Source organism: Ambystoma mexicanum, chromosome 3p (genome assembly GCF_040938575.1).
Source record: "Ambystoma mexicanum isolate Mex_15411 chromosome 3p, UKY_AmexF1_1, whole genome shotgun sequence".
Taxonomy (NCBI): domain Eukaryota; kingdom Metazoa; phylum Chordata; class Amphibia; order Caudata; family Ambystomatidae; genus Ambystoma; species Ambystoma mexicanum.
The window spans coordinates 734,840,739-734,863,022 of NC_090925.1; the positions used below are offsets into that span (position 1 = coordinate 734,840,739).

A 22,284-nucleotide genomic window follows, 5' to 3' on the forward strand; every position below is an offset into this window, starting at 1 on the left:
AAGCTGCACCAGCACAGCAGAGAATTACTGTGTAGACTTAAGAGACGAAATTTCATAAGTGGCTGACAGATTAATGTCTCCGCGATCGGCTAGGCGTGCCGGAGAAACGCAGATGCGGCTAAAAAGACAAATTGCTGCCGCAAAATCTTAGCCTAGTGGAAGTAGCATGACTCTCACAATAGTTATTCATAAATGTCTCAATAACAGAATGGTGCGGTTACTGTTGCAAGAACATGGAGGGCCCGAATTACTGGAATATGAGCAAGAAGAGGTGCTTGAAACTCACATCATGGTGGAGATCACATGGGCTGTTTTAATTGATACTCTTGTCCTCTCATCCCATCTAAATAAACATGTCATCATGCTGCCAATTCACGGAAAGTCTGACTGCATGTTAACCGATAAGCATATTGTTAGGAATTCGTCATCTTCATGGTCCTTGTGGCAACGGTGGCGTCCCCCTTTTGCTTACTGCATCCTCTGACAGCCGTTTCTCATCTCACGGCTTCTGCAGCTTCGGCTGCCTTTCTAACTCCTCTCGGTTCCTGTTGCATTCACTCGCATCCTGGTTGTTGCTACTAATATCACGGATCCTTAGCCTGTCCGAACTGGGATTCCACAGTCGGTGTGTCTATCGCACTGAGGCAGTGTATCAAAGACATATCAGCCTTACATTTATACAGTCCTACTCTTCTGCAGAAGCAAGAACACCTGCACAGGCTTTTTCCCTTTCAAGAGTTTTCCCCCTTTTTTCTTTTGGGCTTGGCCCAAGGAGTTCCTCCAGAGTTCTTTTTCTCATTCAGGACTCTGGAGGGATTTCTGGGCCTTGAACCATTCACGTCATTCCACCCATCAAGGCTTCAAAGAAATGCAGGCAAGTTCTTTTTCTTATAGACTGCTACAATTTTGTGCCATTGGGTCGTCCTGGTTGTCAAGTTGTAACACATGTCCTTGCACCGTAGAAGTGATTTAGAGCTTACCAATAATATTCAAGCATGACGAGGTCATACATTTTGGGTGGGACCTTGGATAGTTACCCAATCAGTAGGGTGGGACATATAGATACTATATGTAGCTTAGCAATTGGGACCAATGAGCTGTAGAGATAGGTTTCCATAGCTCAGTGTTTATGACCTCAGTGACTCATCTACATTATATAAACTGTGTTTGCTGTTCAAAACTGAGAGGAATTTGAGAGAGAGGGCGTTGCTGTTGATCTTGTGTTCTCCCCAGCTTTTCATACTTCTGATAAATCTTGGTTACCTTGCATTTGGCATACCACAATCCACATTGTTGTCTCTCTTTATTGGCAAATACCAGGTAGAGGGTTAGGCTGTTTTTGAACCTCTGAATTTCAGGGCCATCTGTGAAGTGGTTCTAGAGCTGGCTAGTAAGGAAGCAAGACCATGTATTTGGGCAAGGCAGATGCATCTTCTGAAACTTGCCCGGGAGAACATGGGTGCCCATAAATTGAGCCTAATTGCTCTAGTGGAACTGGGTAAAATCTTGCCTGGTTATGAAGTACCTACTGGTCTGCCCTGCACAGCATGTAAGAAAATCTTTTAGCATACCAGTAGAGGTTAACCAACATTCTATTGAGGCTTGCACTGAGGGAATTGGGCGAGTGGGGTGGATTAGGTTAGTGGTACACCACAGGCTGATTCAGATGTAACTTTATGCCTCAACTATCCCCTTGAAGTTACCATCAGCAATCGATTTGCGACCCTGTGTAATCACAAATCTGACCCCAAGGCAACCTCCGAACCCACGTCTTCTGGCCCCACATCACAGATGGTAGAGGAAGTGAATATCGGAAGGGTAGATAAATGGACTTTTATTTGTGGGGGCTGCAAGCATGTTTTACTGCCTGTAGCTTCTCTCCAGAAAGAAAAGGAGGAATTTGAAAAAGAAATTGAGTAAGCTTAACAGAGTGGTAGAGGGGCTTGGTGCTACACTCACTACATGGGAAACATGTAGCAGAGGTAGCATCGACGGCTAGGGGTCCAGAGTCTGGGAGGAGGGATCAAGGTGAAATTCACAAAAAGTAAAGGAGTTCTCCAGCATGAGGTCTGGCATGGATTCACATGCTCATGAATATTCCCCATCGTCGGGCTGGGAATCCTCTGTAAAATAAACTGTTTCACTTAAACTTACAAATTGTATTTCGTATTGATTGTCCTCCCACGTATTCCTCATCTATATTTCATATCGTCGGCTTTGCTGCTTTGGAAAAACAAATGATCGGCAGAGGGCGCTATACACTATGCCGTTGTGTCGATGTCCTTCGAGAGCCGACGTCATCGTTGGTAGAAATAGCGCGCGCAGTGCCCGTTGGCTTCAGTTCTGTTTTTCTGAAAGCTTTCGCTTTGAGTGTTTAACTGCGCACTTCACTTTTCATCAAAAATTATTCATCTTCAACTCCTTCGACCCCAAAGTCGGGATTTAAGAAATTCTACGACTGTGGGTCGAAGATGTCCATTACCGACCCTCACCCTGTCTGCCTGTGGTTTCTGGGCTCCAGGCACTGGACCGATGACTGCGGGTCCTGTGGGGCAATGACAAAGCTCTCAGGGAGCGCAGAGGTAAACTGGCGGTGGGGAGGGCGACTTCGTAGTCGTCTTCGAAGAGGGATAAAAAGTCTGGAGAGTCTAGAGACTAGTCCTGGTGCAAAAAGTCAGAGGTCCCGGTCGAGGAGTCGATCGAGGCAGTCTTAGTCTTGCTCTTCGAAGAAGAGACTCCATATGTTAATGTTAAAGGATATTTGTACCGCACACTATCGCCACAGGAGTGGTCCCCTGGCGGCTCTGAAAAAGGGAAGGGGGTGTGAGTTAGTGGGAATAAGCTGGAAAAGTGCAAGAGAGCAGTGATGTGCTGTTGGCAGCCTCAGCCCGGTGGGTCCGTTGGCTGGGCTTGGGGTGTTTTACGGTCGGTAGTCGTCGTGTGCTGTTGTGCGAGTCTGTGGTTTGTTTTGTTGTTGCAGTGTAGTGAAGTTTGTGCAGATTGTTGTGTTGTGGTTGTGTTTGGTTAGAGTTTGAGATATGTATGCAGAGGGCTGAAATTGTTAGTGGATCGGTTAATTCCATCTGGGTGTGGCACTTGCTAATCTTCAATAGCCTATCCAGATGTGAGGCAGGCTAGTGATCACAATTCCATCTAAGTGGCGCTTGCTAACATTCACACCTCTATCCAAGTGCGACGCAGGCCAAAGTTAAGAATTCCATTCCATCCAAGTGTGGCACATGTTAACATTCACATTCCTATCTAGGTGGGACACAGGCCAATCTTCAGTTTTCTCTGTGTGGCACTAGTTAACATTGGCAAGTAAGTTAGTGTGTAATGCAATGCAAGATTTACAGTCCAGCCATTAATAGTTTTAGGCTGGTGGTCACAAATCTCTTAAGTATGCATGGTGTAAGTCTATGGCAGTCTACATTATGGAAAGGTAAGAAAGAGTGGGAGGGGCTTTCTGGAGTAGAGTAATTGCTCTACACCCCCCCCCGCCACACTTCAAGTTGTTGTTGGTGTCTGTTGACTGCTGGCTTCATTGGCTTCCCCTGCTGACACCTGCAGACACGTCTTGGAGCTGCCAATGTAGGAGCCGCCCTTAGCCGAAGGGGCTTCCGGGCAGGGGCTGCCCTGGGAAGGTCAAGTCATGACCAGGTGGGCGTACCAATCAACGGAGATGGGCGGGTTGGAGGGTGGGAGGGGGAGGGTGGGACTGGAAAAAGGCCAGACACAAACAAAGGACTACACCCCACGGACTGCACCCTCTGGATGCAGCCCAGCACACAGAAAAAAACAGGCTCAGAAGACACAAAAGCACCTGACAAACGCACCAGATTAGCACACAGTGCTCACCAAAAATAAATAAATAAAACATTTAAAAAACTCGCACCACTCCAATAGAGAACATAAAGCAGGCCAAAACCAGATTACAATCATTGTGAAACTACTCACTCAGCAGCAACCAGCCCCTAAAGATGCTTCCAAACGGGTTTCCCTGCCACATCCTTCCACGTGGCAGTCCACAAAGCAAGTGAAAATGGCTGCTGGAGCCAAGACCCAAACGCACCTGACTTTTCCAACCAATTGCAAGAGGGGATGGTGGGACTGGGAAAAGGCCAGACACAAACAAAGGACTAAACACCACGGACTGCACCCTCTGGATGCAGCCCAGCACACAGGAAAACAGGCTCAGAAGATACAAAAGCACCAGACAAATGCACCAGATTAGCACACAGCACTCATCAAAAAAACATTTTAAAAAAGTAGGTCTCACTCTACTGATTCCTCTTCCGAGGTAATCGGGTGCCCCACCAAATCAGAAAGTGGGATGTGTTTAAAAATGGAATAATACGTATATTTGAGAATGCAGCCTCAACCCCCCTGGAAGGAATCACGCAAATGCCATGCCCCGGTCGCTCCTTCGGACGATTTAGGGAAGTGAAAAACTACAACTTCAACGCCAAGCGTTAAGCCGGTGATTTGTTCTCAGGCAGACGAGAAATTGTCGAGGGTATCGACTCAAGAACCGAATCTTATCACCGAATCTTTCTCCGATAACTCTGAAAAAGAGCAAATCATCGACGCATTAGTCGACTCCATCGGAGTTAAGCCTGTCGACGCAAATGTCTAAGGTAGCGCCGAGCAAACCTGGCGCCAAGTCATCTTCGACACCATTGGCGAATCCATCGTCGACTCCATCAACGTTACTTCAATGTTATCGAAGCCTTTGTCCATTCCGGAAAAGCTTTATAAACTTCTCGGATGAACGGGCCTCTGAAGAGGATTCCCCACCCTTTTGTGTTGCGATAAGGTACTGAAAATGCTCCTGAGGAGCTTATTAATGAGGAATCCAAGATGAGCGATCCCTATGATTGCCTCCAGTCGGCTGTGGTATTGACACTTCGCCAGTGCTCGAATTTGGCAGACCTGACCCATCTGAACATGCAGATTCCATGTAAAGGAGCCTCCTGAATAGGGTCACGGAATATATGCATTGGAGCAGGGCTTCTCCTGCCTATGAACAGGATGATATGACCGATAACCTGAACTAAGGCCCTCAGAAGGACCCAGTGTTACGCTTTCATGCAGCCCTTTAGAGGAATGAACAGGAACCTTGCTAGGAAACGCAGGCCTTCTAGCAATGATCCAGGGTATCTAACCAAGCACCCTACACCCGAGAGCTCGCTGGTTCAGGCCGCCACATCCACAAGGCAATCTTCTTATCCCTCTATTCCCCCGGATAGACGACAAGAGGGAAGATGCCTGGGCTTGTAAGATCTTTACAACAGGCAGTATGGCCTTGAATTCTGCTAATGTCACATGCACTGTTTCAAGGTTCACTTACACCCTGTGCCATGGCGGTTGATCACATCCCGGAAGGCGCGAAGAAAGAGACAGCTTCCTGAATATAGTTAAGGATGTAAAGGAGGCAATGGGAGAATGTCTCCAATCGGGACTGGATACTGCTGACCGCATCAGAAGATCCATGGCTTCTAGCACCTTACTACACAGGTTTGTGTGGTTGAGAAAGTCGTGGTTTGCACCAGAGGTGCAAGCCTGACTACTCAATAAGCCCTTTGATGGCTCAAGATTGTTTGGCAGCAAGGCGGATGAGTCTGGAGAAGCTACAGACCTCCAAGGCGGCGGCTAAATCCATTAGCGCCTCAATTCGACAACCTCAGCAACAGCCCTATTCAGGTTCATCTTCCTGGAGGGCTCGCCCTTTTCGTTTTATTCCTCATTTGGAAGAGGAAGAGGACAGGCTGGACAAAGGGGACAAAAAGATTCCCTCGTGGTGGATGAGGAAGGGGTGCCAAATCTGCCCCAGAAGCAGCATCTTTACCCTCAGTCGCTGCTGCCGCCCCCTCTAAGCCACTCAGGACTTAACACACAAGACCCCGTGGGAGGCAGAATCTCAGCATCTGAACGAATGGCGGGGCATTACTTCAGATGTTTGGGCACTGGAAACAGTAGCCCAGGGTTACTGCCTTTTCATTGATTGGGCCAGGAGGACATGGTACCCGGACCTTCTGGACATGTCCATCTGCCCTCCAATATGTTTTCCACAAAGAGAGGATCTTCTCTCGCAAGAGCAAGGTCGTGTTCTCCATCCAGAGGTCAAGACACTCAGTCTTCATGCATGGTTTCTGAGAGGATGAGATACAAGAATTGGGACCTCCCTGATGACGTAATGTAAATTTTGCTTTCGACCAGAAGGCCAGCAACCAAATCCTTGTACCGGTGTCGTTGGAGTACATTCAGTAACTGGTGCAAGGATAGGAATGTCGATATATTCCAATGTGGCATACCTACAGTGCTTTTTCTCCTGTTGCATTTAGCCAATTTGGGGCTGCAGATTGGAACTGTAAAAGGATACCTGGCTGTGCTTTATATTTTTAAGCGCTCCTTGGCAGAGGTCTCTTATTTAAAAAAAACCCTTGATTGTGCAATTCCTGAAGGGTTTCACTAACGTGGACCCTCCAGTCCCATTTTATATGCCGGTTTGGGACTCAAACCTAGTACTAACATTTCTCTCATGTATCCCATTCGAGCCATTACATTCATGTCCTTTAAGGATCCTTACACTGAAAACAGTCCTACGCTTTAAAGCCTGCAGGGTAAGTGAGTTGCAGGCTCTTACTTATAAGCCTCCTCATACCATTTGCCATAAGGATAAAGTCCTCAGAGTCAAATCATCTTTCCTACCTAAGGTAGTCTCTGACTTCCATCTGTCGTAGAAGATAACACTACCAACATTTTATCCTCCTCCTCAGGTAGGTAAAGAGGAAGAGGGACTTCACAGGCTAGACCCAAAAAGGGCTCTAAGCTTTTACATTTCAAGGTTGGCTAAATATCAGCAAGATTATCAACTTTTCTTTGGGTATACCGGCCCCAAATTAGGCCTGGCAGTAACCAAACAAACTATATCCAGATGGATAATACTAGCCATTGGAGAATGTTACAGAATGGTGGCTGGTAAAGAAGGGCTAAGAGCTCATTCCACTAGGGGCATGGCAACCTCTGCAGTTCTGCAAAGGGGTGTCCCAATACATTTTGTGCAGCAGCCACCTGGTCGTCCATACACACATTTGTAAAACATTTCTGTTTAGACTATTCTTCCACTCGAGGGGGCCATTCTTCAATTGGTCCATGACTAAATCAATTTTTTACGCCCTCCTTCAAATTGTCACTGCTTTGGGAGTCTATCATAGATGAGGAATACGTGGGAGGACACAATCCATTCGAAGAACACATGTTCCTTACCACCGGTAACATTTTTCCGACATATTTCTCATCGCCCCTCCCAGCCTACCCTGCTGTAAAATTTACGTGTTTTACACGCTGCGCTTTGTGAGAGCTTGCAGTCTTGGGGTACGGTACGCCTGGTTAATTCCTCGAAAGAAAGATATCTGAAAAACGGAACTGAAGCCAACGGGCGCTGCACATGCTATTTGTACGATGACATCTATGTTTGACGGAGGCACTCAAAGGAAATCGACATGACTGCATTCTGTACAGGGTCCTCTGCCGAGAATTATTTTTGGCGAAGCAGCAAAGCTGCCAATATGAAATATCATAGATGAGGAACATCCAGTAGAAAGAACTTTACCAGGGGTATGTGACTTGTTCTTCTCCTCTAAAACAATCACTGTACTCTGGGACATACTGCCCTCAGCCAATGACATTCCTCTCCCTAAGCCCCTCACCTGGCAGCCATCTTCACATTTTTTACCCAACGTTCGAGTGTTACTCCTAGAGTGTTGCTCTGTGAGCTGCTTCTACAGTTTTCTTTTTTCGACGGGAAAAGTTGCAATTTTTGTCACAAAAGACCCTGTGTGCTCTTCTTTCCATCTGCCGACAGCAGGGATCCGTTTCTCTGTGAATTTCAGCATCCCTCAAGGGCAAGGTTTGTCGAAGTTTCTTTGAGGTTTCCAGAAGGCAATTGGGCTTATTCTCCACCTCCTGCCATGACGGAGGTGACAAAAAAAGGAAGATCCCTCTTCAAGCTCTGCACCAAATTCGGATTACGGAACGTGTTTATTGAGGACAAACCTCTTCAGTGCCTCTACTGTCTTCTGGACCACAAACGAGGAGAATGTTAGATCTGGCTTCTCCAAGAAAATGATGAATTGACACAGTAGACTAGCGGCATGACTAAATGCCAAGGCCTCTGCCCCGTGCCCCAGGCAGGGTCATGCCTCGCCCAGGACTGGCCAGTCTGTGGAGCGAGCTTTTAAGTCTTTTGAGGGTGCCTCATCCGTGGGTTCCCAAAACTAAGCCAAGCACCCTGAGTCTGGTTCTATTGGGGTCTCCATGCAAGCGAGTCCTGCAATGGGCAAGGCCCAATAAGTCACCATCTGCCTCCATCGCCAGCCAGCGATCGAGCTCCTCAAAGAGGAAACCGTCCAACCCGGCTAAGGTGCGGGAGAAACCCGAGAAGCCCAGGATGGAGGAAAAGGTGGCCGACTTGCCCAAGAAAGCCCAGGCGGCGCAGGAGTCGCTGAAGAACATCTTCGACGATTGAGCTGGTGGCCGATGCTCTCTAAAGCCAAAAGGGCTGACCCCGTGAAGGTAACCCCTACTGTGCCTCTGGTGTCCCTGCCTCCAAGACAGGATGCCTCCGCGGGGTGGCGCAAAGCTTGTTTGCATGCCGGAGAATAGGATGTCGTGCCTGAGCCCGGCCCAACCTCTCAGGGTGCCAAAAGGGAAGCGGGGGGAGATGACGTCCCAGGCCATGGAAGTTTCATTCACGGACGAGGCCCAGTAGTCCCTGCACACGGTCCACGAGGACTTGGAGTGGGACGGAGGCAACACCGACTACGGCACAGGGCAGAGTGTTCTGACCACGCCAGCTCAGCCGAGAGATTTATCCCTGTACATCCTAGCAACCCTCCACACCTTGGTGTCGGAAATTTAGAAAAGGATGCCTCAGGCCCCAGTCACTGGGGCCCCCCGACCAGCCGCTGGCTAAGAAGAGGAAGTGCCATCAGACGCCCCGTATCAACCTCCATATCCTTGCCAGGGGCCCTTTTCCGGTAGACCCGGGGACGGACACGTTGATGACTGACTCCAAAGATATTGTCACGGCAGGTGGATCCCTGCAACAGAGGGTGTCCCCATCGGATCAGGTGGGGTTGTTTCATTCCATGGTCGCCAAAGCGTCCAAGCTTTTCCAGCTTAAGCCCGTGGAAACCAAGAAAGAGGACTTCCTATACCAGAGGCACGAGGTCAAGAGGAAGACCATCATGGCAGTTCCCCTCCTGGACGACGTGTGGGAGTAGGGCCTGGCCCTCTTTAAGAATCCTTGTTCGGCCCCGGCCAAGCGGGATAGACTGGAGAAAAAGTACTGGGTGCCGGAGTCCGCACCCAAGTGTCTACAGTCACAACCATTGCTGGACTCCCTTCCTCGTCGTCCTCGGTCCTTCCAGACAGCGAGGCGAAGAATTTGGACGCCATTGGGAGGAAGTTTATTTACACCGCAGCGTCCACCATCAAGGCGGCCAACGCACTAGCAATCCTAGCAAGGTACAACAGGGAACTGTGGTACAAGCTGGGCCTGATTCTGGAATTTCTTCCAGATGAAAAAAGGATGGAGGCGATTGCCCTCTTCCAGGAGGGAGAGGTCGCTTCAGACCATGCCATCACAGTGGCACTGAACATCACTGATAGTTTCGGCAGATTGGGAACGGTGTCTGCCTCCGTCGTCAAGGCTGGCTGAAGGCCACAAATTTCCACCAGGAAGTCCAGGCGCGGGTACTGGACATGACGTTCGACGGCGATAACCTTTTTGGGAAGGTTGTCGACCAATCCCTGCAGCCCATCAAGGCGGATACAGAGACGGCCCGTGCCCTGGGCTCTCCCCACCACTCTTACTTTTGCAACTCCAGAGGAAAGTCGGGCAGGTCGACAAAAGGTTTCTCCTCGTCGTACCACCAGCCCTCTAGGTCCACAGCCCAGGAGGGCTACAGAGACCGTTCCAAAGCCTACGGTGGAGGTGGTCAGCGCCGCCGTCGCCCTCAATGCTGGATGCCGACCCCGAATCGAGATTAAACCGGCCAAGACGTGGGAGGCTGGCTGACGGGTTTCGTCAGCGAGTGGGAGAAGATCTCCACCGACAGATGTGAGCTGGACTCTCTCGCCCACGGACATACCCTAGAGTTCCAACACAAGTGTCTGCGGATCCTTTCCGGTGGCAGCACATGCGTCAACTCTTGGAGGAGGTACGGGCCAGGCTACGAAAAGGGGCGATAGAGCGGGTTCCAAGACGACTGTGGGGCTTCGGTATATATTCCAGATACTTTTTAGTCAAAAAGAAAACCGGGGGCTGGTGGCCAATTCTAGACCAAAAATTCAGGATGGTCATGTGATCGGCCAACTGGAGGAAGGAGACTCGTTGACGTCGCTGGACCTAGAGGATGCCTACTTCCACGTTCCCCCCTGTCTCCCCATTCACAAGAAGCACCGAAAATGCCTACTCTTTGTGGGGCATGGACGGCACTACCAGTTGAAGGTCCTCCCCTTCGGCCTTAAGTCAGCCCCTAGGGTGGACACCTGTGGCGGCTCATCTGCGAGGGATGCACATGTACCTGGATGACTGGCTCATTCAGTCTAGTTCGTGAGAGTTGGCCATCTATGACGCACAGACTACTGTCCAGCTGCTGACAGATCTGGGATTCTCCATCAATTTTCCAAGTCCTGCTTGACGCCATCGCAGAACGCACTGTTCCTAGGAGCCAGGCTCAATAGTGTCTCCTGCCTAGCGTTGCCCTCGGAAGAAAGGGTAGCGGCCATTCTGGGGAAAGTGCGACAACTGCTGTCACTGAAGACTGCCACAGTGCAGACCATCTAGTCACTTCTCGGCATGATGTCGTCTTGCATCTACCTTATCCTGCTCTGCAGGTTACGGATGCGACCTCTTCAGGAGTTCCTGGACGCTCGCTGGGTTCAGGTGTCCGGAAGCTTCCCAGACCAGATCCTGCTCGATGAGGAGTTCGGGGTGATACAGTGGTGGGGTGTTCACTTCATTGTGTCACCCGGAGCACAGGGTTCCAAAGTCCCCCCCCCCCCCTTTGTTAGGAGACACTCACCACGGATGCTTCCATGGAAAGCTGGGGAGCCCACATCAGACGTCTGCCTGGCAGAGGCTGGTGGCAAAGGAGAAGGATCTTCACATCCATGTCCTGGGGCAGTGTACAGGGCCCTCAAGTCATTCCTTTCGTCTCTAAAGGGCAAGGTGGTGAGGATCTTCACGGCAAACACCACCACAATGTTCTACATCAGGAAGGGGGGGGGCACCCGATCCCCAGCGCTCTCCTAAGAGGTGCAGGACTTGTGGCACTGGGCCGTTGGGCAAGTGATGTTCCTCTTTCGACTGGCGGGAGTCCAGAACACCATCGCCGATTCCCTCAGCTGGGAGTTGCGCTTCTGCCACGAGTGGGAACTTCGGCAGGACCAGGTGGACTGCATCTTCATCCAGTGGAGCAGGCCCCAGATCTATCTGTTTGCGACGACAAGCTCCAAATGCCAGAAGTTTGCCAGCAAATTCCACCAATCGGGGCGCATGGAAGGGGCGTTCGCCTTTCCTGTGGGAAGGTATGTTTCTGTACGCCTTCCTCCATTTCCTATCCTACTGCGAGTCATCAATCGTTTCAGAGTGCGGATGCAGGATGATGCTCATCGCCCTGGCGTGGCTGAGGCAGATCTGGTACTCTCCCTCTCGGGCATCTTTTCTCTCACTGTTGAATCCCCCTTCAAACCTCGTCCTCCTATCTTTATAGTTGCTGACACGTCTCCTCCTGTCTTGGTTGCCTACAGCGGCTACTGCTTCCTCAGCACCTGGTTGTATGGTTTTCACAGCTGCTTTCACTGAGATATCCTTAACTCTGCCCTCCAGTGTTTTTACACACTTTTCCATGTGCTCCACTTCTTTGGCCATCTTCAATACAACATCTAACGATGGGTCATCCTCTGTCCATAATTACTCCCTAACCTTGCTACTGTTACACTCCAACATAAATTGGTCTCTCAGTCTCTCCTCTAATTGTTGATTGAATGTGCCGGTTATGGCCAGATATCTGAGCCGTGATGTACTGCTCGACACTCTCCCCTTCCTCTTGTACTCTATTCCCGAATTTATATCTTTCTAATATGGTACTTTTCTGATGTTTGTTAATCTGCTTAGAATCACATACTGTGCATAGTCCGACATCCAGTGGTCACTGCGGAGTATTGCATTTGTTTTTCGTAGTCGAAAAGGGGACGTCGACAAGGCGTGTCTGTAACACTATCCCTATAGTGACGTGCGGTGTACCCACAATCCCTCACGCGTCGAGGTCCCTCAGATTATTTTTTTCCGCCCATATATTGGTCGCCTTTACGCGGAGCATCTCGAGAGACATTGCAAATTCATTTACTCGACCTTTGGTCATTCTTTATTAATATCCCTTACATAGATCCCTCCCTTGACGTAGCTGAGAAGCTGTTTTCTCCGCCGAGCAAGACTTTCGACGGCGGGGGCGAGACGGAGGAGATCCTACGGCGCTGCCGAACACGTGGCCTGGCCTCGCCGGCCTTAACACAGTAGGGAGAGTGGGGTCATGGGACAGATCTTGTTTCCCTCTGCGAATGCCTTTCTCTTTCCCCTTCCTTTCCCTCGGGGTTGTTCAAGGGCAAGTTCACCTGGAAAGACGAGCATAAACGGTGTAACCTAAGCATAAACGGTGTAACCGTTGCTTGCCCCTCGATCACAAGGAAGACGGTTGCATGGCTTGTCAGCTTCTTAGGCCTAAGACTTTAGAGGACCGCAGGGTCAAGAGGTGGGCGGCCTACGCCATGTCGATGTCCGATTCCTCACCTGCCGCGGCTGCCGCAGAAAGTGACAAGGAATGTGATAACCCGACATCCGTTTCGGAAGTCGTACACCTCTTGAAGGAGCGCTCGCGCTCCTCGCCGTCTGTCCCCAGCCCCGACAAGCTTGGCTCACGCCCTGCTTATGGGGATGAACACCCCGGCGACACTGAAGCAAACAAAAAACACTCCCATAAACACATAACCCACGGCTCTTCTTGGTCGAAGACAAAGAAACCACCAGCGCCAACGGAGACGCAGGTTCCACTGGCGTCCTCCTCAGACCATAAGGGTCTTAAGCCCACTCGCAACCGCAAATGCGACCAGCGACTGGGCTTCCCACAGATAAGGGCGCTACCCCCAAACCACCAGACGAAGCACTCAGTCAGAGAGCGCCCGTCGAAGTATAACACGCGACGCCCGTAACATTGAGACCAGAGCCCTCCACAGACAAATTAATCGTCGAGAGCCTGGAAAGGATCGTTTCCACCGATAGTCAGAGGCGGATGCCGAAAGATACGTCGAATACCGCTCAGAAGGCTAGAGAAACTCCGAAAAGGCCGGAAGGAAGACAGGAACTGCCCCCTTCATCTAGAGGGACTCCTAGCCTGCCAGAAGGCTTTTCAGACGGCGACAGAAACCTTTCTTCGACGTTATGGGAGAGGTCGAAGCGTTTTCAGGCCAAATACCCTATTCCCCCCCCCCCCCCCCACCCCCCAGACAGCCCAGGGGTACCTCAGGAGACCCTGGAGAGACTCCAGTTCTATATGGAGAAGATGGAGAGGTTTATGGAGACTCAAAACCTACCAACACCCAAAAGGGCAAGAGGGGGAGCTCGGGAGGACCCCAGGGCTAAATTCCCTAGGTTGTTTAATCCCTCCCAAGAGGATGTAGATTTATACAACCTCACTGGAGAGGACCCCCTCTTCTAGGAGGATGAATTTTTAGGCAACGAAGAGGAACAAAACCCAGAGGAGGAGGGTTTTGAAGGGAATATAGATAAAGGTGAGGGGGGCTTCGGAGAAGACCCAGAGGAGGGTGCTTCACAGCCCTGGCTGTCCCCATCAGCGTTTTCAGACCCTGATGCCCTAAACCTGTCCCCTCCCCTGGACTCGCCCAATAGGAACACGTCACCTATAGACGATCAACCTACATTTAATGCACTACTACGCAAGGCAGCAGCGCATTTCAAAATAGACACTGGGGAGATTTCTCCTGACATTGACTTTGTGGAGAAGGTAATAAAAGAGAAACCCCCTGTCAGCCAAACCATTCCCCTCCTCGCCTCAATAAGGAGACAAATTATCCCTTCACTATCTACCCCAGCGTTGGTCAGAGGGGTCAACCCGAGGATAGAAAAACTATTCAGTTCCTCGCCTTCAGACCCTTTGTACGCCAGGGGCCACTCTGAACCAGACTCCCTAGTGGTGACAAATACAAGAAAAAGAGCAGGGGTCCCGCTGTCAACCAGCGAGGCACCACCAGATAAAGAAGGTTAATTGTATGCCCTAGGGAAGAGGATCACAGCCTCTGCTGCTTTTTCTGCAAGGATTGCAAAGAACTCCTCCTTACTGGCAAGTTACGCAGATGCACAATGGAGCAAGCTACGTAAGGACGTCGAGGAGGTTCCAGAACCCCTACGTACATGGCTTCTAGCCACGATTACTGAAGGGACCCTAGTCAACCAAAGCATCGTGAAAAACACTCTGGATGCTGCAGAAACGGCTGGCCATTCCCTAGTACAAGGAATACTCCTTAAACACCATGTCTGGCTGCGTAATTCAGGGTTTAAACCTGAAACCCAAGCATCTCTGATCAACAAGCCTATAGAAGATGCCAACCTCTTTGGGAAGGCGGTTGATGAGGCACTAGAAACGGCAAAGAAGGAGTTTGACACCATCAAAACCCTAGACCAGATTTCTAGTCCTCATAACCGACGTGGCTATGGCAATGGGCGCTTTTTTCAAGGCCAACGCCAGCAGCAAAATCAGCAGCAGCAGTACTCTGCAAACAACTGGTTCTCTAACCAAGGTAACAGTGGACAATACAACCAGAGGGGACAACGCCGTGGCAAAGGGAGAGGTCCTCCCATGCATCACCGGTCGGGGGTCGGTTAACATCCTTTCTTCCAGCATGGGAGGGAATAACATCAGACCGCTGGGTACTGTCAACCATAGCCCACGGCTACTTTATAGAATTCAACAGTTCCCCAACATACAGACCCCCAAGGGGACAACGCATGACACCAGAACACCTCGCCATCTTTTTGCAAGAAGTGGACCAGCTACTGGAAAAAGGGGCCATAGAGGTTGTGCCTCTATCTCAGGTAACGGAAGGTATTTATTCAGTGTACTTCCTTGTACCCAAAAAGGACTTAACCATGCGCCCTGTACTAGATCTGCGCCCAGCAAACAAATTTGTCAAACCTCAAAAGTTTCGTATGGTGACCTTACAGGAAGTGATCCCCCTGCTATCACAAGGAGATTACATGACAACACTGGACATTAAATATGCATTCTTTCATATTTTAATGTTGCCAGCGCACAGGAAATACCTCAGGTTCATGATAGAGGGCAAACACTACCAGTTCAGAGTGCTACCCCTCGGCATAGCATCAGCACCGAGGGTATTCACGAAAGTACTGGCAGTAGCAGCGGCCCACCTGTGCAGGTTGTCCATCCCAGTATACCCTTAGCTCGACGATTGGCTCATAACAGGGGATTCTTACGAAACATGCTTCTCAAATACCCAAAAGACTGTAGACTTTTTGTTCCAACTGGGCTTCTCCATCAACGAGAAAAAGTCCAGCTTAGACCCCAGCCAGATCAAACAATTTGTAGGGGCTCTAATTCGAACAAAGGACGGCCTCGTCTTCCCCTCAAACGAGAGGGTCCAAAACATGCTGTTTCAGATCCCTCAGTATGTGGCAGGTCGAGAGGTGACGGTACGCACAGCAATGCGCTTGCTAGGAATGATGGCGTTGTGTATTTATTTGGTACCTCACGCGCGCCTGTGCCCAATGCAAGAGTGGCTCAACGGCCAGTGGTGTCAGGCCAGTGGACAATGGGACGATCTAGTGGTGGTCTTGCAGGCCTTGGTTCTCTCGCTACGGTGGTGGTCGAAGGAAAACCTTGTAATTGGGGAAACCATTGCCAACCCCGCAGTGGAAGCCACTCTTAACAGACGCATCCCTCACAGGATGGGGGGGGAGGGGGCCTCACCTATCCCATCGGACTGCTCACGGAGTGTGGACTCCGAGCGTAGCATCCAAGCACATAAACTTACTGTAACTACTGGCTGTGTTCAAGGCACTAAAAGCTTTCCAGGCACACCTACAAGGGAAAACAGTGATGGTCCTCACGGACAGCACCACAGCCATGTACTACCTCAACAAGCAAGGGGGCACTCACTCTCCAGGACTGTCCAAGCTGTCCCAGAACATCTGGAAGTGGGCTCTCAAACACATGTTCCTACTTTCACAACATGTACCAGGGGAACTCAATCTGCTTGCAGACGAACTCAGCAGAGACTTCCCTCTGCCCTCCGAGTACGAATGGCGGTTACACGAAGACATCGTCTGCGACTTTTTCACACAATGGGGATTCCCAGAAATAGACCTGTTCGCAACTCTGGAGAATTCACAATGCCAAGTTTACGCCTCCAGGTACCCCCAGAACCAATCCAAGGGGAACGGTCTTTCGATTCCATGGTCAGGGAAATTTGTTTACATTCCCCCCCCCCCCCCCCCACTCCCTTTCTCAACCAGATTGTGCACAAGATGCACCAGGAACAAGTTACCATGATACTAGTGACCCCGTCAGCCATGGTTCGCTCACCTGATGGTGATGTCTCTATCTCCTCCAGTGAAACTTCCCTGCCCGTACAACATGCTGTCACAGGACAAGGGCAGGACACTGCATCCATGCCCTCAGACCATGAACTTAGCAGCCTGGCTCCTGAGATCATAGGATTTGGACATTTACAGCTCCCGCAGAGATGCATGGACATCCTCAGGGAGGCTAGAAAGCCTAACACTCGTCACTGTTATTCTAGCAAATGGAAGAGATTTGTCATCTGGTGTAGAGGTAGAAGCATCAACCTGGTTGACTGCTCTCCCACGCACATTGTTTTGTACCTGACCCATTTACTGGACTCAGGTCTAGTGTTCAATTCTATTAAAGTCCACCTAGCGGCACTTTCTGCATACACCACTTCCCAACTTAGTGTCATGGTGGAAAATCCCAGTTATCAAAGCCTTTATGGACGGGGTAAAGAGGATACACCCTCTGGGCCCTAAATGTGTTACTTACCAGGCTCATGGGCTCACCCTTTGAACCCATGCACAAGGCAACTCTTAAGGACCTCACCCGTAAGACTGCTTTCCAAATAGCTATCACCTCCATTAGACGAGTAAGTGAACTACAGGCTCTTTCTATTCTAGACCCCTTCGTAACAGTTCACAAAGATAAAGTGGTTCTACGCACACACCCGAGGTTTGCACCGAAATTCATCTCAAAATTCCATGTCAACCAGTCAATAGAACTACCAACGTTCTTTCAAAACCCTTCAAATTTGGGAGAAAAAAGCCTGCATACACTTGATGTGCGCAGAACTGTCATGTTTTATATGGTAAGAACTAGACCACTAAGAAAGACTAATCAGTTCTTTGTCTCGGTGGCAGCAGGAAGAGAAGGGGATGCAGTCTCAAAATCCACTACATCTAGATGGATTGTTCAATGCATCACCCTCTGTTACACTCTCGCTAAGAGAGAACTACCCTTCAAGCCAAGAGCACACTCTACTCGAGGCACTGGGGCATCCATAGCATTAATTGCAAATGTTCCCCTCGAGTCCATTTGCAAAGCGGCAACCTGGAGTTCTGTACACACCTTTTCAAAACACTAGTGTCTAGATGCTCACTCTAGATCTGATTCCCAGGTGGGACAAGCAGTATTAAGACATCTTTTCTCTACTGTTCCTTCTCACAACCTACCTCCAACTCCGGGTACTGCTCGCTAGTCTATGCACAGCATGTGATTCTAAGCAGATTAACAAACATCAGAAGACAATGCATTACTTACAACCATCAGAAATGCTTTTACGGTATCTGCTTAGATTCACATGCGCCCACCCTTCCTCCCCGCTCGGATGGAAGGAACATAGACATCTTTTTATATCTCTCTTTTCTGTACTCACTCACGTCTAGAAGGCTCCCTCAGGGCAGAAACATATAAACAAAGGGACCTGGACGCGTGAGGGATTGTGGGTACACCGCGCGTCACTATAGGGATAGTGTTACAGACTCGCCTTGTCAACGTCCCCTTTTTGACTACGAAAAACAAAATGCAATACTCCGCAGTCAACACTGGATGTCGGACTATGCACAGCATGTGAATCTAAGCAGATACAACCATCAGAAATGCTTTTACGGTAAGTAATGCATTGTCATCTTCTCATAATGCCGGTTCATCTTCTGTATGGGTTTCTCATACTCGTTCATGTCCCCAGACTCACCAGCCGGAAGGTCAGGCAAGACTTAATATTTTTCTTGCCCAGCCGGTCCCAAGCAGTGCAACAGCAAGAATGTTTTGCTCTCTACACTGTAATTTGTGCCACACACTACATTGGCGTAGTGTTCAAATGTCTTGAGCCATCTCTTCCATGGCACTGCAGGTTCACCAATCTCGGGTAAAAACATTTGTGGAGCTGGGACACTGTGTATTGACACACACACCTCCCGCACCTCCTCCAGCAGCCGTGATGGTTCGAATATGTGAGTTTTTTATTATCACTGTTAGCCTCCAAATGTCCTAATATCCACACAAACAGTGAGAGTTCTCCACACAGTATTGCCTTAAATGATTAGTGCATTATTCCACTTCTACCTTAGGTTGGAAAGATTGTAGAATATACTGATAGTTTTTCACTCTCCTTCCTGCATTGACTTTCGCTTTTCGGGAGTTCTTCCTGGACTCCCACTTCTTTTAATGCCTTGAGATTGAAATCAGCCAAAAGTCACTTCCTTTCTAGGAGCATCTTCATTTGCTGATACATGTAGACATGGCCGTATAGGCAACAAGTAGAACCAAAAAAAGATATTTTGCAAATGAAGTAGGGAGAAAAAAAAAAAACTGACGGAAGGAGATGCTGAATAAATGAGGATGAGTAACCCTTGAATGATGGCTGGCCTTCCAAAATGGCCGATGGCAACGTGCTAAGGGCTACGTTGCTCTGTCCTTTCTTCTAATGTGCTTCAGCTGATTATTCCTTACTCGCATGTGCAGCGCGACATAGATTTCAACATGAAACCATCAAATGTCGCTCGATCAGCTGCTGTCAGCACCGGAGCACAAGGGACCCGCAGTCGCCGTGCTCTCACCCGAGTGCATCTAAAGCTTCAGCCGGAGATCATTCTTGACTGCTTCAAATCCTCGTCGCCACTGAAGCATGGGCCGGCGCTGGGTAATTGCCACACAGGATTTATTGGTAAGACTTAACACGCGTGTGGTAGTATTACATTAACTAAATACATTTAACTAAAATAAGGGCTTTGGAGACATGAACGCCACTGTCGTCTGACTGCTAGCTCTCTGCCGTTCTTCAACTGTCACTGCTCACTCGCCACGTTCCATCCTTCGCACTCCCTCCAGCGTTCCACTGATGACGGTGAGACTGCACCATACTACAATGTCTTTTGCCTTGGCTAATTTCTCATTTGGCCTCTGGACATTTTCCGTCTCTGATGTGGCAGAGAGTCTCCGGTTTGGAGAGCTGAGTGAGGGCTTTGAGGCCCAGACAAGATGGCAGGGGAGCGGCACGCCAGATGTTGCAGTCGGGTCTTGACTTGTCCAACTGTAGCAATTACATGGTCACAGAAACCGGGAAGAACTTCTATATGAGAACCTTAGTTTTGCCCGGGAAATTGTGGTAAAACTCCTGGATATGCCTGCAATAGACATAATATTCTTTGATGCAAAAACATTTCAGACCTCTAGAACCAGTGCTAAATTCCCATCGTATCCCCCTTTAGGGGTGAGGGCCAGTTTCCGCCAACACCAATATGTGGCAGAGCCCGGCTATTACCGATGCAGGAAGAAGAATAACAGACAGAAGTCGGAGCTCCTATGCTGCAGTCCCTTTAGCTGCACAGCACACTCCAGCATCCCCTGGACGCCTGAAGAGTCCCAAGCAGGGTCACTAGACCACCCGATGCTTGGACCAGAGTGGCGGCTGCTCGGACTTAACTCACGTGGATACGCTCTTCGGTTACCCGACAAGACAGGGGCACTGTGCAGCGCTGGCCACCTTCAAGCAGCCCTTTGTGGAGAGAAGGGGTGGGGCTTAACCCACCATTTAAAACATTGTCATGCTGGTCCTTGGTTGTTGCAGAGGACTGGGCCAGATTGATTTGGCCAGAGGACCAATCTTGAGGATGAAAGGGCATTAAAAGAAGCCAATGAAACAAGGTGTGGGTTTTTTGGGTGAGGTCCAAGGAGTTGGCAGACCAAGAGACCAGCAGGTGCAAGGACTGTGGTGGTGATTGTGGAGGCGATTTCTGGAGCAGATGAGGCATTGGTTAGTGAATGCAAGTACTACTGCGTTGAGTTTGTATGCAAGGGTGGGAAGCGTGTTTTCAAAGGAAGTGAAAGGAGTGGTTTGAGTAGAAAGGTGAGGAGGAGGAGGAGGAGGAGGAGGAGGAGGAGGAGGAGTAGTAGTAGTTTGGTTGGGGGGGCACTAGTATCAGGTAGCAAGTAACATTGAAGGGGGCGGATTGACAATGTGAAAGGGGCACCTGGCCTCCATCTCGGTCTGTAAAAGGACCTCTGAACCTGACTAAGGCTCTTTCTTCACACTCCACACAGTTATGCAATTTCTGCAGGAATTGTGCAACCAGTTTCCCCCATGCTAGTTTGTTCCTTGAATTTAATGTTGACTTTCCTTATGGGTGCTTTGTTTGCGACCGTACATTCATTTTCGTTGAGGTTGCACACTCTTAGGATGATTTTCCTGGTGGCTATCCCTTCTGCAAGACTGGTGAGTGAACTCCAGATGTCTATTAAACCTCTCAAGCAAAATGAGATTTTGAGAGCGAGACCGTCCTTCCTCCTCAAGGTTATTTTCGGACTTCCATCTCTATGAGAAGAACCTTTTTCCTGTATTTTTTCCTCCACCTTACCCTTCCAAGATTGAGGAGCAATTCCATCGGCTTGATTAGGAGTGGGCCCTCAGTTAATACATCTCTCGGATGATGGACGTCAAGAAAGATTACCAGCTTTTTGTGGGTTATGTCGGTGCTCATGCTGGCAGGGATGTGACTGAACAGACCCTGTCAAGGTGGATCAACATCTTCATCTCAGAATGCTACGAACTGGCTGGTAAGGATGTGCTTGAGGGTCTTCATGTTCATTCAGCCAGATGCCTGCCTCCCACATTTGCCCTGCAGAGGGGTGGAGGGAGTCCCTGCCTTGGACATATGCGAAGCGGCCATGTGAGCCTCTCCACACACGCTTGCCAAACATTATTGCTTGGATTCCTCTAACTGATTCCTCACATATGATAGACTCCCATATTAGTACGTAACTCTGGTGGAGAAAGGAGACCAAAAGGACACTACCTAAACCAGAATGACTGGAGGAGTGCTCGACCAAAGCGAGCACTTGGACCAACACTGTGCAGAATGTGGGATGTGCGACATGTTTATCCACAAATGTATGTGGGCAGAGGGTATGTACAACCATCGTGCCGGTAAAATTGCAGTCATTCGACATACTATCTGTACAAACACAAAGCTTCCTGTGCTGATCCAGATAGGAGATTGTCACAATTGCACATAATAAATTGTCAGTCCGTTGCGGAATGTTGCACAGCTCACCATAAATACACTCTTTACTGGGAGTTGTGTGAAGCCCCAGCTCTTGACACATTGTAGTGGATATGTTTGAATTGTTTCATCATTAATACAATACTAGATTATATATTTAAGACCTGCCTTGTCAAACTTGGAGAACATATTCTATTCAACAGTCCTATGCGAGTAAGGTTTGTTTTTCTCAAATACAGCTAACCGCTAGAAATTTGACTGTTTTTAGTGTAAACTTTGTTCTCGGCTTCCTGCACTTTTATGGTCCTTTTGGCAAATGCAGTCATTCCAGACCTGTAATCGATGCATACATTTTCGCAATGGAATATAAAATGAAAATGCCATTTGTGGTTATTTGTAAAGATTTTTTTTTTGTTTTAAGTTGATTTTTCAATCATTTTGTTCTGCACCATTTGATGTAGTCTATGGGATTTAGAAGACTAATGCATTGTTCCATTGCTGCATAATATTTCCAGTGAATCCTATAAAAAGTATCAAAACCTGCATTTTGTTTTATGTATCTTATATTCAAGCTGTCCGTCATACTGTGGAAGTGGTGCTAAGGTCAGACT

The 22,284-nt window shown here is 49.1% G+C and overlaps 1 protein-coding gene across 2 annotated transcripts in view; it reads left to right on the forward strand.

Annotated features, from left to right (window-relative positions):
- The window catches only part of PRR14 (proline rich 14), a 738,062-nt gene that overhangs the window by 72,425 nt on the left and 643,353 nt on the right, over positions 1-22,284 (forward strand). The gene's annotated exons all lie outside the window — the stretch shown is intronic.